Source organism: Rhagoletis pomonella, unplaced genomic scaffold, assembly GCF_013731165.1.
Source record: "Rhagoletis pomonella isolate Grant_MI unplaced genomic scaffold, Rhpom_1.0 Rhpom_scaffold_00003, whole genome shotgun sequence".
Taxonomy (NCBI): Eukaryota; Metazoa; Arthropoda; class Insecta; order Diptera; family Tephritidae; genus Rhagoletis; species Rhagoletis pomonella.
The window spans coordinates 72101157-72118623 of NW_023458557.1; positions in this window are offsets into that span (position 1 = coordinate 72101157).

Below are 17467 nucleotides of genomic sequence, written 5' to 3' on the forward strand. Positions count from 1 at the left end.
CGAGAGCTGGCGCTTAGCCAGTTACAGAAGTTCCCTTACCGCCTGCGGTCAACAACCGGCCAACATTACATGTCGGGACTTTCGCCCAGCACCCGCTAAGCCCACGTGCGCTTATTTGTCCATGAGCAGGCCGCAGGTTACCAACGTAACTGATATGCCCTCCCTATCCAAAGTGATGGCATCGAGGGTGTCCTTCCTAGCCAGTTCAGCACTACAATTGCAGCAATATTACTGTTTTCTGAGACCCAAATTTGCTTGATTCCGAGGCAATTAAGAGAGAGTTCAGACATTTCCCGACCAGTTTCGATCGTACCATTAGCGATCACAGTGCCCTGATTGCCACTTGTCCATCATACATATTTACCTGCAGCATTTAGCGCTACAGTAAGAGAGGTTCGGACGCTCCGCTAATTCCAACGAAGCCTGTCCTTTGCACGCGCTCTAGCTTCATAACAAGAGTAGACTTTTCCAGTGAGGCAATGACCCCATATTACACGATTGGTTTGATTATGGTTTCATATAGTCAGTATATCACTTTTGGAGAGAGGCCCCAACTCTTCCCTATGATATTTTTACAGCAGTAAAGAGCCAAAGATGCCGTTTTTTACTCGCTCCTCAATATTTGGCTTTCTTGATAACTCCTCGTCCAGGATCACGCCCAAGAACTTGACCCTGTCAGAAAGAACAACTGAAACACTCCTTATTGAGCGAGCCTGGGCATGAGGGACTTTGTGCCTCCTTGTGAATAGCACGAACTCCGTCTTTCCAGGATTTTTAGTAAGTCCGCAACTAGCAGAACAATCTGTTACCAAGTTTTGAAACCCTTGCATATCATACAGAATGGCCACGAACTTTCCCCTGACGATGAGTCCCACATCATCCGCGTAGGCAATAACATGGCATCCTTTCGTTTCCAACTCCTCCAGGACGTTGTTTATCACGACTATCCTGAGGAAGGGTGAAAGCCCCCTGGGCTTCATGGGATTTGGTTCCTGCAGTTTTTTGCTATATAGGTCCCAATTTGTTATCCGAAAACCGCTAAAAGGGATACCTCCATAATGATCTTCGTCTAGGGTAAACTGAATGGTCGGAGGAGCAAGCATCAAGAACTCTCCAATTGGAAATACGGGATTTTACAGAAGACGAGAGTAGGGCAAGGTCAAGGACCTCTTGTAGTGATATCTTGATGTAGTTGATGTCTGAGCTTCACCAACACGATTGCTTCGAATTTGCATCCGATCCAATAATAACATCGGCTTTCCTTCGTATCGCAACGGCTATGATCTCACGCTGCGATTGTGAGGGCGGCCCTCCAGTCTAACCGTCACAATGTCCTTATTGCTGAAATTAGGTAAACTTAGTGCTTAGAATTCGTTTCTGACGGGCATGCAAGATCTTGGGCTACCTTATGAGGTGGGTTTTGTCGAAAGCTGAGGTATGCTCAGCCGATCCAGAGTCCAGCGAAAGTCCCACTAACCCGCACCAAATAAAACACAATGATTTGTGTATTAAGTCGAACACACCCACACACGCACGCGGCTATCTAGAATACCGGCAACTTGTCGTGCAGGGGAGAGAGGGAGATAAAGAGAGAGAGTCGGCAGTCGGTGTCGAAGATTATTCGGTGGGTAATTGTACGGCGACGGGAGCGCTACTGGTGACAGCAAGGTTGGCAGTGCTACGCGTCAGTCGGAGCGAAGAGCATGGCAATGAGAGCAGTCGCGGTGGTTGTGACATCGACTGCGATGATTGCGACGGCAGCCTACAGTTCCCTACTGCTGACAGCAAGGTTGGCAGTGCTACGCGTCAGTCGTAGCGAAGAGCGTGGCAATGAGAGCAGTCGCGGTGGTTGTGACAGCGACTGCGATGATTGCGACGGCAGCCTGCAGTTCCCTTGCGCACATCAACTTGTCGTGTCTCACCATCTTTGCCAGGATACAACTGCTCCACCACGCCTCGACACCATTGCCTTCTTGGAACGTTAGGGGCGCACAGGAATACTAAGTACCCTTCCTTCAACGGTTTTGTTGGTTGACACCACTTCTCACGACGTGTTAGAGTCGTGAGATACTCCAGCACCCATCTCTTCCAGAAATGGGTTCTGAGTTGACGAGCGATACGCCACTGCTGATAGCAGGGGGACTGGATGGTATTTCGGTCACACTGGGCGTATGCGCAGCATTGGCTGACCCCAGCAGGAAATCGTTCGGCGTTAACGGCTGCTTTTGGTTGGGAGAGATGGCAGGTGCGTGAGAGGCCGTGAGTTGACGACGTTTTCCGCCTCGAGCAGGAAGCAATTGAGTGTGTACTCACGTGGGGCGACTTCTTTGAGCGTTTGACGCAACACTCGCTTAACGCATTGCACCATCCTCTCCCAGGCGCCTCCTTCAGCTGGGTTAAGCGGCGAGTTAAATACCCAATCGATGCTTCGTTGCGACAATTCACCCTGCACACGCACGCAGTCGAAAACTTCAGTAAATCGTTTGGCCTCATTATTGGCGCCAACGAAGTTTTTCGCGTTATCGGATCTCATCCTCACAGGCACTTCTCTGCGGTTAACAAAGTTGCAAAGGACGATGATACAGGAGTCAGTGCTCAAGTCGTGTGCCATTTCCAAGTGCACTGCTCGTGTGGTAAGGCAGGTGAAAAGTGCCACCCACCGCTTTTCGGTGCTGCGCCATACTGTTACGTTGAGGGGTCCAAAATAGTCCATGCCAGTGTATCGATGGGAACCGGCCCCATTAGTGGTGGAACCGGTGTCACCTGACGGAGGCGGCATACATTACAGCTGGCGATGACGTTGCGCAGGAGCGTCCTTTGCCGAGGTACCCAGTAAACGCGGCGGATGGCGCATATAGTAGCTTCAGACTTTTGATGGCCCCTGAGAACGTGATGATGTGCTGTGACTAACGTCGTATATGCGTGAGTGGGTGGCAATATTATGGGGCGCCTCGTGTAGATCGGAAGCCAGCTGGTGGCATCAATGCGACCGCGAGCACGTAGTACGCCATCCTCGTCTAGGTATGGCAGCAATTGCAGCAACGAGCTGTGCCGCGTTATGTCTTGTCCATCGCGTATGTGCTGAATTTCTTCAGAGAAGGATTCGCCCTGAACCAGTCGACATAGGAGCAGTTTCGCCGCTTCGAGATCGCCAGCACTTAGAGCGTAGGGAGTCTTAATTTGGATTCGGCGACAGGTTTTGACGAACAGTATAACCCAGGCTGTAGTCCTTAACAACCTGTTGTATGAGAGAAGCGATTAAAGTTTAAGAAATTTTGACTTACGATGGTTAGTGCGTCTTGTGGTCGTAGCTCTTTATCGTGCTCTTCTGATTCGGGGGAAGCTGCATCTTCGGAGGGCCAGGCATGCTCCTCTTCTCGCAGAAACCACGGACCTTGTCCCCAGCGCGCAGTAGGTACAAACACGATTGCATGGTACGCGCGCGTGGCTTCGTCCACCAAACTTCACCAATTCTGTGCTGAAGAAACGGCTTTTATTTACGGTGCTCGCTTCGAACCCATTTAATGACCGTCGTTTAATCACACCAAAGGAAACGTTTATCGAGTTTAAGGGAGTATGCTTCGCATACGGCTTGCTGTAGCCGCGTTCCTAAAACGGCAGCTTTCAGCTCTAAGCGCGGTACAGTAGGCGGCTTCAATGGAGCCCACTTAGATTTCGCGCAAATAAAGGCAACCTCCACCTCACCATGAGCGTTCTTGGCTCTCCAATACATGACGGCAGCAAAGGCGTTCTCGCTGGCGTCAACAAATGTGTGTAGGTGTGGCTGTAGTGTTTCCGGCGCACCGTTGCGGAAGTAGAATCGAGGACAGGTATACTTGATTACGCACTAATGTTAACTGGAAGTGGCTCATCCCAGCGCGTTTCGTGCCTCCACACCTCTCGCATTAGCAGCTTCGCCGCGACAACACAGTTACCCAGGAGCCCCAGCGGATCAAATATGGACATAATCACACTGGGGAGCTCCCTTTTCATAGGACATCTAGTACCGCTCATCACCGCTTCACTCACGTTATTGAATTTGAGTCGAAATTTAAAGTTGTCAATCGTTGAGTTCCAATGCAAACCCAATATCCGCTCAGAGCCCAGACCGTACTCTCCCACAATAGCCTTATCGACGTCAACGCCATCCAATGCAGCAACCACCTCCGTCGAGTTCGGTGTAAAATTGCGAAGCTCGAAGCCTGCGCCCATGTGAATCCTCTTACCTGTGGCCCGATGTCGATGGCTTCCCTTGGCGAGTTGAAGCTATCTACGAAGTCGTCCACGTAATAATTTTCTAAAATAGCAGTTATAGCGTACAAGGTGAGCAAGCGGCTCCAAACGTCATCATACACATCGCTGGGCGCGTCTATGCTCTGGGCGTACAAGCACTTGGTGGAATATTTCCCTGATGTCGCCACACAAGCCAACTGCCCTTTCACGTAACCGGAAAGAATAGACGGTAACGGTTTGTATTCTTGTGGCCCCTTAAGCAGACGACTGTTTAAGGAGATACCATTGGCCTCGGCGGCAGTGTCGAACACGATTCGCAGTTTGGGCGGCTTGTTCGGATTCACTACCGCGAAATGCGGCAAGTACCAGCAGTGTTGCCGCCGCTCAAAGAACTTTCTAACCAAGATTTGACGAAAAGTTTACCAAATGTAAAGAAAAATAACCAATTTTTTTATTAGATTAATAACTCAGGTCATCACAAATTCTTTTATATAACTAGTACGTTTATACAAATTTTACAAACCAAAGAAAATCAGTTTTTATTTGCATTTTTGAAAAGTAAATCCTTTTAAGGCTGAAAATAAATGAAATACATTCATATATAAGTATATATATAAATACATATTTTAGAAAATCAGGCTTCCCGTATTAGGTGCATATGTATGTTAATTACCAGACTCTAAATGACGTTTTTAAATAAGTACATAGGTACACCGTTTCCAACTTCTTTGTAAGAATCAATGAAATACCTAATCAGCGTGAACAACCACATTGTAAATATTTTGTAATTAAGATTAAACAATTAAAATTTGGACTGTATTGAACTATATCGTCGCTCAGCGCGAAGTACCTCGTATACGCCAAACGCAGTACCGCGTATACGATAGTAAATAAATTTTACAAAAGCGTGAAAACCCGATTTTTTCAAAACTGTGGAATGGTATTTCCCTTGAACCTACTTGCTATACGATTATTATTATTAATCTTAACTTAAATTAATAAAGTAAGCAGTAATGGAAAGATAATTACCAAATCCCTTTTTTATTGTACATACATGACGTGGTATTGGATTCCGCATATACGAGGTATTTATATATGTACTATCTGAGTATGTATTCATTTGAAGTAGTCTTTAGCCGACCATGTATATTATGTATTCTGTATATTATAAAACAAATACATACATATTGAGGTAATATTAACACAATGATTCCAAATATTCTCACTTGGTTTCACTGCTGGGGCTCCCACTGCTGCTGCTACTCTCCTCAACCTCGACAGGTGTAGCTGGCCTATGTCTCATAACGAACCTAATTTAAAAGTTTTTTGGAAATACATATGCAAAATAAAACCAAAATTGTGTATTTTTTCTCACTTATCCATAGAATTGAGCCCGTATAAATTAACTTGAAACACTAATTTTGCGCGGAATTCTAATAATTTTTCGCGGCTTTTTAATAACTCTCGTATTATTCAAATGTCATTTCAGGTACATACTATGTAGGTGTGTGCAAAGAACATAGAAATTGTGTAACTGCGGGGCCGTTTCAAAAACTTGGCGATTAATTCACCGCTATTTATTAAAGACACGAACCGATAATAGTTGCACCCTCGAACTTTTACTGTTCTTTTGCAAGAATGATAGAATACAAGATTGCGCCGTCCTGTGCGTTGACATTTGTGTACCACAAGTAAACAAAGAATAGAGCGAAAAGAAGGGCGAGTTGAAACTGCCAAAACAGTTCACCTTACAGCGAAAAACGTGTTTTAATTTTGCTAAATGGAAAATATTAATCTATTCTAATCTCTAATCTATTAGAGAATAGGTAACATTTTAGTGCACTCCATTGCCTTGCAATTGATGCTGCTTCAGCAAACGTTTTGGTGCACTCCATTGCTTTGCAATTAAGGCTGCTGCAGAAAACTGCGGCAGCATCTCAGCGGGATTGATTAGTTAACTTGCTAATGGAGGCTGCTTGGAGCCGAAGCAAAATCATTGTGAGGAAATGCTGTTAATGGCATAATAAAGAAACATTTCGAGAACGGTTTTGCGGTGCCCTATGTACACAAAACGCAGCGATTCGTCCCAGCGCTACACTTGCACCTACGCATCTTGCATCTTGCATCTTGATGGCTGTCGCAATTTAACACACAGCACTTCATTTTATTAGTTTTTACACAGTCTTCAACTCAAAAATCACTCACAAATTGCAAACTAACACAATTTAATCTGATTTTTCACTTATAATTCAAATTTATCTTTCGCTGATTTGTAAACAAAGGTTTATTTTCAAATTACCACATCTGTCAAAATCGGCAAAACCAAAGTAGCGGTACCACTGACGGCGCCATCTTTGCTCGCTACACAGTGGTTCTTTTGCATATGTAAACACATGATTATTATCGGAATAAGTCGAATCTTGAGTTGCCATTTTAGAGTAATAACTTTAGTTAAATAACCATATTGAGCAGAATAAATGTATTTGTTTATACTATTTTTCAAAGATTTAATTATTGTATGTATACAAAAGTTAGAAACTACAGCAAATGTTAAAAATAACAAAAATGGGAAAGATCTTAACAACTTCACAGGCAAGAAAAAAATAACCAAAATTTGTTAAAAGTAACCAAAACGGAACACTGAGTACCAGGTACGTGGCTTCGACACAGCGAATTCTGACGTTGTGAGTCTGCGTGCGTAACTCTTCTCAACGTAGCTGTTAATGATTTGCTTATAGGCGACAGCAAATCCAACATCACGACTCATTTTTCTTTCAACGCTCCTTAACCTATTGAGCGCCATTCCGTAGCTCTCTGGCAATTGATCCTCGTCGTGCTTCCATAGCAGTCCAGTTTGGAAGCGTGGTCCAACACGACAGGTTGTCGACTCCAAGATGGCTCGTGCACGAATGTCGGCCTCGCTTTCGATAGGTGGCGATGGTCTCACACCAAAGCTTTCAGCCTCGAAAAAATCGGCGACCATGTTGTGAAGCACTTCATCCCGACTGGACTTCACAAATAGACACGTTATGGGCGAAGGCGAGCATATACTGACTGGACCGAACACCACCAGCCTAGTTCCGTTTTGGCTGCAAATGATCCGTTTTTCCTCATCGTAATGGTGGTCGATGATAAACCCAAGTGGCAATTGTCTATGCCGATGAGGAGTCGTGGGGTAGCACCGGAGTGGGGCTGCACTGGCAAGCTAAGGCTTTTTGTCGGCAGCTGAAGGTTTCGTACGGCGTGAACTCGTTGCAGTCTGTGCCTTTTTTTCATACCAGCACCGCTTATATATAGGTCAACCAAAGTGGTAAGCTCTTGTACCGCATGTCCCCCGAACCATTGATCATGCAACCTGTGTGGCCGTCCTTGCAAGTCTAACTCCTTTGCAAGGCTACTACCGAGCATCGTTATAGATGAGCCCTCATCGAATAAAGCGTAGGTGTCGACGCGGAGTTGCTTTCCGTACAGCGTGACCGGGAAGATGCGATAGAGCAGCTTTTTCTCTGGAGAGTTGGTAGCACAACTTAGTACTGTTGCGCCTTTCTCGCCAGGCGGTTGCTGATGAAGATTGTTCGGTGGCGACGTAGACCGTGATGACGCAGAGCGGGTGGCGCTTCGTGACGATGACGTGGAGGGAGCTGACGGGAGGTCTGACCGGGACTCTGGAGCGATCTGTGATGTGACCGATTGCACCCATCGGTACCACAAACCTTACGTCTTCTGCAATTGCTGGTACTGTCACCCGCATTCAGGCAGGCGAAACATAATCGCCTCGATTTAACTTCAGTCCATCGATCGCTCACCGTTGCTTCAATTAGGCGCTTGCAGTCAGCGGGCTTGTGCTGGACCTGGCATAACGGGCATTTTCTCGAAATCGTCTCGTCCAAATGGATGAATTTGGGCTCACGAGCGGCATGTTGACATTCATCGTTAACCGCGCATATAACGTTGGCAAGTGATGTAAGCCAATCACTTAAATGTAGTGCAGTAGCTCGCATCTGCAGGGCAGTCGCGTGCTCCATCGTCGATAGGCATTTGGTCGGTTGTGGCGGCCCTACTATAGGCACTGGTGAATTTTCGGCATTTTCTCGCTTCCTCTCGTTTTTATTCTCGTTTCCTCTTGCATTTTTTTTGTCCTTTCTTTCGGTTTTTGCCTCCATGCGTATACGTATGCGTGCGTTTGACAGAAAAATTGCATATACAAATTTGTATGGCAGAACCAACATCCCTACAAGAGTTGTGTGATGGAAACTGACACATACTCATTTATCTTACTAACACATTTGCAAATTTTAGGTTGGTTAAAAAGAGATCATTAAATAAGGCCATAAGTTGGAGGAAGACGGAAGATCACATGTACACCAATGTTTACATCACGTTTTTCATATTGCTCTTAAAAAGTTGATGGAAGTACTTGATTGAGATCTCCATCACCAGTGAGTATCACATGATCAATCAAATGACTATCACTGTTCTTGTAGGGATAGCAATGCATCAAAACGTAAGAAAGTTATATGGATTTTGACTTCTAAGCTCAAATGTCTAAAGCTGCCTTTACCTGAGGCGATTTTTTGACAGGCGATAATCGCATGCAAAAGTTGGCTTGCTCTCTACTTTGAGGCAAGCGATTTTTGAATCACTATTTACACGACCGATTTTCCCAGAGCAATGTTGAATCGCCTGGAAAATCGCTTCATCACAATATAACCAGTAAACAACCTTCGGTGAATTTGGCGACTGCCTTCCTCGGGGATGAATATGCTAGGGATGAAATTATTGGTACACAGGCCTTCCAAGCGCGCAGGGTTGCTTTTAAGAAACAAAAAATAATGAACTCCAAAGTTTCAAAAAGTATAGTGTAAAACGAAATTTATTGAATAATTCCACATAAAATGGTATACACAAATGACTCATTTTCTAAACGACTTAAATAAAACGCATTTCATAAGCTTTTTTGTGCAAACGGCATTTACGAATTGATAGACAAGTACTACGGATTGTAAAGTTTTGTTAACTATGAGGTGAATGAAAATTTTCAACCCGGCCTGACGGTTTTGAAGAATTTTTTTGTTCTAATTTTATTACTTAGGCGTCTTATAAATGCATGTCTTTTAGTTCTAGAAGAATAAAAATCAGTAAAGACAAGTCTTTTTTGTATAATTTCTGATTTTAATTTCTCAACTTCTTTTGCACCAGAGGAACTGTCAAAAATTTCCAGCAATAAAAAGTTACGAATTGGCACAACAGAAATGTAAAATTTTCTCGCCATAATAAAAAGTTTTTTCAACATGGAACTTTTCTACTAATTGACATGAAACTACTATCTCAACGCTCGGAGCGCTGCCACTGAGGGCCTTTGCCAACTGATAAAAAAGAGAAAATTTGGGAAGACCAAACAAATATTTTGAGATTTCTCGTTGTGAATACGAATGCCATAGTTTTTACCTAGCTCGTGGGACTACGCAAAATTTTGGCAGCTTGTAAATATGTATACACATAAAGTTGTTGGCGGTAATAAAGAGTCAAAATCAAAATGCAGAAAAGAACAAAAAGCGTACGTTAGTTGTCAGTTATAAAATAAATCCAATTTATTTGCGAATATTTGTTTATTCTATTTATTGAAAGGCAACCACGCAGAAAAGCTTGTGTTAATTATATTGATAACAGAACCTGGCAACTCGCACGTTGTCTAAATTCTCAAATAACATAAAATCCACAAAAGAATACATTGCTTGTATTACCATCAATACGCCATGTATAAATTTTAACAACACACAAAAATAGAGCTTTCGGACGGGCGTTTGTTTGGTTTTTCAACACCATTTATAATTTTCTTTTAATAAAATCCCGATTTTTCAAATGCTTAAATTTATTTATCTAATAATAATGCAGCACACAACCCTGAAATCTAAGAAAAAGTCTTAGGAAGGCCATTAAATAGCAGCACACAACCCCGTGCCTTCCTCAGGAGTGAATATATCTACAACAACAACGACTACTACAACAACAACCCAAAAAGATTGGTTACTGTCTATACTGTGCGCTTCATGTAAGGGCAGCTAAACGCACGCACACGGTTCAGCATCATGATCCAACTACACAAGATTTGACAAGATGGAGCAAAAAAAAAGTAATTTTCTGGCTGACGTTTGTAATTTCGGCGCCATGTTATTTTCTGTCAAAAGTAAACAAAGAATATGAAGAGGAAGCATAAAGAAAAATTGCAAGCAATGTTGTGCACATGTTTGTGCTACCCAATTTATTATTTATGTACGTGTTTTTGCATTCAATCACCTCGCACTTCATTTTAATTACATTTGCATAAAAAATCACTTAAAAATCACTGAAATAAATCACCGACAAAATACATATAAAAAAAGAAGCAAAGCGGAAACAGCAAACTTCAAAATTACGAACGTCACACACTTTTTTCTCAATTGCTATTACAAATGGCTGCTTCTCAACCGGTCAGATCTGTTCTAATTGGTTCATGGATAAGCATGCTATGGCACGGTGCAGCGAACAAAGGTGGCGCCGTCAGTGATACCGCTACTTTGGTTTTGCCGATTTTGACAGTTGGGGTAACTTGTAAATAAACCTTTGTTTACAAATCGGCGAAAGAGAAATTTGAATTATAAGTCAAAAATCAGTTTAAATCGTGTTAATTTGCAATTTGTGAGTGATTTTTGAGTTGAAGACTGCGTAAAAACTGATACAATGAAGTGCTGTGTGTTAAATTGCGACAACCGTCAAAATGCAAGAAGCGTAGATGCAAGTGTACCGCTGGGACGAATCGGTGCATTGTGTGTACATAGGGCACGGCAAAGCCGTTCCCGAAATGTTTCTCTATTATTATATTAACAGCATTTCCTCACAATGATTTTGTTTCTGCTCCACGCATTAGCTAGTTAACTAATCAGTCCCGCAGAGACGCTGCTGCACTTTTCTGCAGCAGCCTTAATTGCAAAGCAATGGAGTGCACTAAAACGTTTGCTGAAGCAGCCTCAATTACAAAGCAATGGAGTGCACTACAATGTTCACTGTTCTCTAATAGATTAGGTGAAAAATGCCATATTTTCGCATTTAGCAAAATTAAAACACATTTTTCGCAGTAAAGTGAACTGCTTTGGCTGTTTCAACTCGTTCTTCTTTTCGCTCTATTCTTTGTTTACTTGTGGTACACAAATGTCAACGCCCAGGACGGCGCAATCTTGTATTCTATCATTCTTGATGCTATGGAGGTCCGCCTTAAGCTGCCTTTACATGAGGCGATTTTTTTACAGGCGATAATCGCATGCAAGAGTTGACTTGCTCTCTACTTTGCGGCAAGCGATTTTTGAATCACTATTTACACGAGCAATTTTGAATCGCCTTGAAAATGGCCTCATGTAAAGGCAGCTTTACTGCCATTCCTAAACAAAAGCTACATTTCCATACAAAAGAGTTGGTTGGAGCGTTTCCTGATGCTGATGATAGCGTTAAGGCTGGTATGCAGCTCTCAAGAAAACGGTCAAAAAAAAGTTGCCATTATTTCGTGTGTGTGTCCAAGGAATTTTGACAACTGATACTTCACCAGCCTGTTGACTCGCTTTTTCCTCAAGAAATAATGGAAGGGGCATATATTTCTGTTGCAAGCATGAGTTTCATTATGCTCTTTTTTCACAAAAAAACTTTAGAAACCCGTAGTAGAAAGCGTAGCAAATTTCTCATGAACTGCGTACTGCCTAATGGCCTGTATGCAGCTCTCAAGAAAACGGTCAAGAAAAGATTGCAATTATTTCGTGTGTGTGTCCAAGGAATTTTGACGTTTTAGATACTTCACAGCCTGTTACCTCACCAGTGTTGCCAGAACTTTTTGGGCCGACCGGCTAGATTGGCAAAAAAAAGCTGCTAAAAACGGCTAAAATGTTTTAGTGAAATTCCACATAGACTCTGGCAAAAAACGGCTAAAATGTTTTAGTGAAAATTCACATGCTCTATTTAAATAAATCGCAAGAAACGAAAGACTAGTTAACACCATTAATTTATGTCGAGTGTATATTCCTCATCATCAAATGAATCACTATTGTATATATCACCTGAATTCATTAATTTTAAGAGATCGTCATCTACAGTAAAATTATGGCAGCATTTTTCTTCACGTATCTAACCGTATCTTATATATAAAATAGCGTTTAACGTGTTAACGCACATTGGATTTCTTTGCTTAGTTTTTATTATATTCATTGAACTAAATATTCGCTCTACTTCCGCATTACTTATAGGCAAAACAAGAAAACTAAAAACTAGGATGCAAAGGTCAGCAAAAGGGTTTTCTCCTAGGGCATTTCGAAATTGATAAACTTCGGCCCAAAATTTTACAGTTGAGTCCAAATTACTCCAGGTATGTAACGTTAACCGTTGCCATTGCATCTCTATGGATGTTATTTCGTCGGCATTATATTTGTAGTTTTGTTGCTGTAGTTGAACAAATACTTTTGGTTTAATTACTCTTAATGCATTTCCAACCGAAAAAAGTCTATTTTTTTTAGTGTGGCAATATTTGCAGGGAGGCGTTGGCGTAATTCCTTTATTAAAGTGATAATAAAATAGCGACAATTTTCTCGAATTATTTTCTCGGCTTCGTGGTCAAAAGCGTTTGTGCTTACTTTTGTTTTTAAATACTCTTCAAAACTGTGATAAAACTGAGGAAATGGAGCAAGGTATTGTTCCAACGGGGAGCATATAGGATCAAATGTGTCCGCGCTAATAACCACTAGGGAGCATAGATGCGAAAGTAAAACATTGAGTTCATTAAAAATCTTCATTGGGTCTGCATTATTGCTTTCGAACAACTTGTTTACTTTTTGCACCTGAAAATTAGGCAAATAGTAAAATCGGCTAAAAACGGCTAACTTTTTTTTACAAACCGGCTAACAAATCGGCTGCCGGCTAGATCGAATTTTCTCCGGCTAGTTGCTATCAGAACCGGCTAAATCTAGCCGGAAAACGGCTAAAATGGCAACGCTGTACCTCACTCTTTCCTCAAGAAATAATGGAACGGGCATATATTTCTGTTGCAAACCTGGGTTACCTTGTGCTCTTTTTTCACAAAAAATTTTAGGAAACCGTAGTAGAGAAAGCGTAGCAAATTCCTTAAGAACTGCGTACTGCCTTAAGGAAATTTGACTCAAGAAAATTTCTTAGCCATTTCTTGTACGTCATTTTATATGGAGTCTTTGCTTTTCTTGAGAGCTGCATACAGGCCTTAAAGAAAATTTTACACAAGAAATCTTAGCCATTTCTTGTACGTCATTTTATATGGATTTTTTGCTTTTCTTGAGAGCTGCGTACTGGCCTATAACTCTGAAATGTTATACCTAAACAAAAACGTCAACGCTACTTTAAATGCAGAAATAACACCAATAATAAGCTCATACCATGTTCTGATCGACAACGAAAACACTGAAAACGAGTTTTGGGATTGATGGCTGTTCACACCGACTGTTGGTGTTTTCGTTGACACTTCTTACATCCTTTGTTTGCAGTTTTGCTACACAAAAACTTTTTCTTCATTTTCTTTTCATTTGGCAGACAATTAAGAATAAAGCTTAGTATCCAGCTCTTAAGAAAACGGTCAAGAAAAAATTGCCATTATTTCGCGTGTGTGTCCAAGGAATTTTGACATTTTTGATAACGCACAGCCTGTTGCCTCACTCTTTCCTCAAGAAATAATGGAACGGGCATATATTTCTGTTGCAAACCTGGGTTGCCTTGTGCTCTTTTTTCACAAAAAACTTTAGAAAACCGTAGTAGAAAGCGTACTAAATTTCTGAAGAACTGCGTACTGCCTTAAGGAAATTTGACTCAAGAAAATTTCTTAGCCATTTTTGTACGTCATTTTATATGGAGTTTTTGCTTTTCTTAAGAGCTGGATACTAAGCTTAAATCTGAAATGGCGTATTAAAGATGATAAAATATGACTTCCACTTCGATAAATAATCGAAAAAACTAGTGCAGACACCGATTGGAATTAATGGAACATGGGGGCATTCCCACGACAGCCGGTTCTACGTACCGGAATGACTCGGGGTTTACCCGAGCAAAGGCTGTTGTTTCGGCGATATAACCCCGTTTAGGTCGTTAGGAAGTATCTCAGAAGTTGTTTGTTCTCAGGACTACATTCGCTACGTTTTCTTCTGCTCAGGGCTGGCATCGAGTCAAACCCAAGGCCAGAAACCTACACCTGCTGTGTATGCCAGGGACGACTACACCACAACTCCACCTCAGTCAAGTGCAATGCTTGCGAGGGGTGGAGTCACCTCAGAGTCTGCTCAGGACTACGGACACATCGGCAGTGGACCACGTCGCGACAGACCACAGAACACACACAACCGCACCACCACCCACACGCCGCCGCCAACAACTGTTGGTTCCTACTACAATCTGCACGGTATGTCAGACCAGGATATTCCGTAATGTGACATCAGTCAAGTGCAACACCTGCCTTGGCTGGTGCCACTTTAGGGCATTTTTAGGTCTGCGCACCACGCGAGACTGGACGAGGAACTTCGAGGGCCCGTTTTGCGCAGTACGGTCGCAAACCCCAACCTCGACGCCACCCACCAGCATCACAGGGCGGCAACCACCTCAGCAGCGCACTCAGCCAACGGTGTCACGGCCAAACACATCTCTAACACCCCACAGGTCTCCCGAACCACATGAAGCTCTTTCAATTTAACTGCAACGGGCTTAAGAGAAAGATTGAGGAGATAACCGTCTTTATGGGAAGGCATGGTATACTGATAGCTGCGGTCCAAGAGACGAAGTTACACAGCAATTCAACATTGTTGAATTGTGCCGGGTACAACGTGCACCGTCGAGATCGCTAGCGAGATAATGGTGGTGGCTTAGCGTTCATCACGCACCACACCGTGCAGTATCGTCTTATCGAAGCAGGCATCGACCGCAGGGATATCACCCTAGAATGTCAGGGCATTGCTATCCGATCAGGCGATGTTGAGCTCGAAATATTCAACGTTTATATACCCCCTGTCACCTGCTGCGCGGCAGGATATCTCCTGATAAAGGTGCGCTCCTCAGAGGTGAAAACCGAATGGTAGTAGGTGACTTTAATGCGCACCACGATCTTTGGTACTCAAGCCTGTCAAACGATCGTAGGGGAACCGATTTGGCTGAGCAGATAGACGATTCGACATTCTGCCCAATGAACCCTAAACCACCAGAGGGAGTCTCGATTGTCTCTTACGCCGACGATTGCTCCATCATGGCGACTGGGAATGGAATTGATTACCTTGTGGTATCTCTCCGATATTTCTCGCTTCTTCATTGCAAAGTGTCCAGCCCTCTCCCCTACGAAATCCTCTGCGACCTAGTTCACCACCTGGACGAAGGAGGTCAGGCTACCGCTGGGAATTCACGTCGATGATACACCAATTCCGACGGTGAATAACCCCAAAATACTCGGAGTAACCTTCGACAGCCTGCTCTCCTTCCCTGCGCACCGCTATTGTCAACAAAGTACAGAGCCGCAACAAAGTCCTCAAGTCGCTAGCCGGCAATGCCTGGGGCAAAGACAAAGAAACGTTGCTGGCAACATACAAGGCAAAAAGCCCGGCCGGTTTTAAACTACGCAGCACCAGTGTGGTCGCCGGGGACTAGTAGGACGCAGTGGATGAAGCTACAGACAGCACAAAACACCGCACTCAGGACACCCAGATGCCTCCTGATGTCACTTGAACACCACCTCCATGACGAGGCGAAAATGCTCCCAATTAAGGAGCATAACATGATGCTCTGCAAGCAGTTTCTGGTTGGGAGCCACAGATGTGGCCACCCAAACAGACAGCTGCTTGCAGAGGAGCCCTCGCGAAGGCACGTCAGGAGGCATCTATATGAACTGACGGACGAAGTCCAGAGGTTCATTAAGCAGCCTCTGGAGCCGTCAGCATACCGACAGGCCCTGAACGGCATTCACAGGGACTGTCTCGAGTTATGTAGACTCCAGACTTGTGAATGCCGTTCTAGGCACACAAACACCGGACATTGACGCGACGGAGCTCCATCTGCCTCGGGAGACAAGAACAACAATAGCCCAACTTCGCTCTGGCTACTGCAGCAGGTTAAACTCATACCTGAGTAGGCTAAATGCAGATGTGCCGAATGAGTGTCCGGCATGCGGAGAGACCCCTAACGACTCGAAATATCTCTTCGCATGCCCGGAAAAGCCAACAACCCTAACGGCGTTGTCCCTGTGGACCGACCCCGTAGAGGCTGCACGCTTCTTAGGGCTGCCGTTAGTGGAACTCGACGACAACAACTGAGATATAAACCGATCTGGGCGGGATTGTTGTAGCCGCTACAACAACAACAACAAGTGGAACATGGGCTTTGATTTTTTTTCTTTTATAGCAGATATTTATCAGGAAGAAGAAGAACGGGGAAATTGAGGGAATTGCGCTCGTGGGCTTTCGCACGAGGCGATTTTTCAGGCAACCTTTGCGTTCAACTCACGCAGGGTTGCAGGAAAAAAAATTTAATGGCTAAAATTATCAAAATATAAAAATATATAAAAATATTCGCCATAAAAAGGCGTTTGCATTGTTCAACTTTGCTTTCTACTTTTGGTCGAACGGCCTTTCAACTAATCGCTTTCAACAAAGTTGGTCGCCAACCAACATTTAGCCATTCAACTTTTTTTTCGTGTAACCCTTCGTAAGTTGAAAGCAAAAGTTGAACGCAAAATCGCCTCGTGCGAACGACTTTTTAAGAAACGCAAAACAAGCAGAAACTAACAAGTAAACAGCTGATCGATGTATTTGACTATTGATAATATTTGGCACGAATTTTTGTTCATCCATTTTTACAGCTGCTAGCTTCTGCTAGTAAAAATTTTACTTCATACAAATTGTATGGGCATAGGAATTTTGACAGTTGTTTGGCGCTCGACGCATCCATTTATTGACGGCAGATAGTCAAATCGTTGATTATTAGATGTTAAATTTGTTTTATTAGAAATGCAATTTCTTTTTGTGTCAATGCTTTTTCCCGATTAAACAGTCAATTTAAATATATTTTAACTCAAAATTAATGGAACAAGTGCAGAAAACGTCCCGTTAAGGTAGAACAAAACGAAAAAGTGGGCGTGGTCTGCCTTTTTTTCCTGATGTCATTGTTATAAACATTTTTTGGTGCAAACTTATATTTTCAGGGCTATGGAGGGGCGAAGGGG